Raw genomic sequence first — 2,592 nt, 5'->3', positions numbered from 1 at the left:
CACTGTAGTGTTTCTATGTTTCTATCATAGAGGTTTACAGCATGGAAACAGGCCCTTTGGCCCAACTTGTCCATACCGCCCAGTTTTTACCACAAAGCTAGTCCCAATTGCCCACATTTGGCCCATATCCCTCTATAGCCATCTTACCCATGTAACTGTCTAAATGCTTTTTAAAAGACAAAATTGTACCCACCTCTACTACTGCTTCTGGCAGCTCGTTCCAGACACTCACCACACCCAGAGTGAAAATATTGCCCCCCTGGACCCTTTTGTATCTCTCCCCTCTCACCTTAAACCTATGCCCTCAAATTTTAGCTTCCCCGACATTTGGGAAAATATGTTGACTATCTAGCTGATCTATGCCTCTCATTATTTTATAGACCTCTATAAGATCACCCCTAAGCCTCCTACGCTTCTGGGAAAAAAAGTCCCAGTCTATCCAGCCTCTCCTTATAACTCAAGCCATCAAGTCCCGGTAGCATCCTAGTAAATTTTTTCTGCACTCTTTCTAGTTTAATAATATCCTTTCTATAATAGGGTGACCAGAACTGCACACAGTATTCCAAGCTTTTCCCTGCAGCCCTTTATAAACGAAGGCACAACATTTGCCACTGTCCAATCTTCAGGCACCTCACCCGTGACTATCGATAAGATGATTCAAATATCTTGTCTAGGGGACCCGCAATTTCCTCCCGAGCCTCCCACAATGTCCTGGGATACACTGGTTTAATAATATCCTTTCTCTAATAGGGTGACCAGAACTGTACACAGTATTCCAAGTGTGGCCTTACAAATGTCTTGTACAACTTCAACAAGACATCCCAATTCTTGGATTCAATGTTCTGACCAACGAAATCAAGCATGCTGAATGCCTTCTTCACCACCCTGTCCACCTGTGACTCCACTTTCAAGGAGCTATGAACCTGTACTCCTAGATCTCTTTGTTCTATAACTCTCCCCAACGCCCTACCATTAACTGAGTAAGTCCTGTCCTAATTCAATCTACCAAAATGCATCACCTCACATTTTTCTAAATTAAACTCCATCTGCCATTCATCAGTCACTGACCCAATTGATCAAGAAATCAACACACAAATTTCTGGGGCATCTCAATTAAAATGCAAAAGGAACAAACGTACCCCATGAACGGAATTTGATATCCTCCCAGTGACGAGTTTGACAACAGTGAGGGGGGAGTGGGGGTTGCGTGGGGAGTGGCATTTAGTTAGACAGAAGGATGGATGCCACTATGATCCCACCCCCAGTCTGATTACATCCATGTGGTGTTGCTTGCGGCTCCAGGGGTGCGGGGTTTCCTCAGTATCTGATCGAGGGTACAGGCAATGGGAAGGAAGGGAGAACCAGCCTCCTGTACTTGCTGCCGATCTCCCTCCCACCCCAATCCCTACTCAGCAGCCCCCCCCCACCAACCCCCCCCCCCCCCCCCCCCCCCCCCGCCCCACCGCCTCTTCTATCACTCACCAGTGCAATCCAGTGACGGTCCAAGCCCTCTGGTGGATGTTACAACAACTGCCGCCTACCTCCCTGATGGCGTTCCCTATCAATAAAGCTGCTGGCCTTTGCTTGACTTGGAGATGCCAGTGTTGGACCGGGTTAAGCACAGTAAGAAGTCTCACAACACCAGGTTAAAGTCCAACAGGTTTATTTGGTAGCAAATAAACCAAATAAACCTGTTGGACTTTAACCTGGTGTTGTGAGACTTCTTACTTTGCTTGACTGACAGCTCTCGGGAGACATGACTTCTGGTCCGTAATCCCTGGGGTTGCCCACCACTATCCAGATAAGTGCCTGAGTGGCAATTCATTCAATGGGCTTTCCGTAAGAAAGGCGATGAATGTCTCCCGCTGGCTCTCCAACCAGTGGGTGAGACCCACATTACATCCATTAAATCCAGCTCCTTATTTCAGGACCACATTTGCTGTGTGTTTGCCTGTTTTCAGAACCTTTAAAGCAGTCAAAACTGAAAGCAGATGTCAAGTTTACTGCTTTGAATCCTAGTGTGAGTCCCGCTCCCAAACTTCAATGTCTGCAGTCAATATCCAACTGTCATCATATATTAAACCTTATAGTAATGGGAGTATATATTATTTTCTTCTAAGATGTTAATATGACCTTAAGTTAACATTATTTCTAAATTAAATCATGCATTTCGACAGTTACAACTTCTAAATTATTTCCAGTTCTATTTGTTTTTAATCTTTCGTGGGATGTGAGCATTGCTGGCTAGGCCAATATTTGTTGCCCTTCATTAATTGCTCTTGAGAAGGTGATGGTGAGCTGACTTCTTGAACTGCTGCAGTCCTGTAGGTATGCCTACAGGTAGGCATCTCCACATCATGACTACCATCGACACCGCAAACTACCGGCTCCAGGCATCTCCACGGTATGCCTACAGCCTGCTTAGAAGGGAGTTCCAGGATTTTGATCCAAAGACAGTGAAGGAACGGCGATTTGGTTTCAAGTCAGGATAGTGTGTGGCTTGGAGGGCACCTGCAGATGGTGTTCCCAAATGGGTGCTACCCTTGTCTTTCTAGGTGGTAGAGGTTGTGGATTTGGAAGGTGCTGTAGAAG

Source organism: Mustelus asterias, chromosome 7 (assembly GCF_964213995.1).
Source record: "Mustelus asterias chromosome 7, sMusAst1.hap1.1, whole genome shotgun sequence".
Lineage (NCBI taxonomy): Eukaryota > Metazoa > Chordata > Chondrichthyes > Carcharhiniformes > Triakidae > Mustelus > Mustelus asterias.
This window is presented reverse-complemented; position numbering follows the sequence as displayed.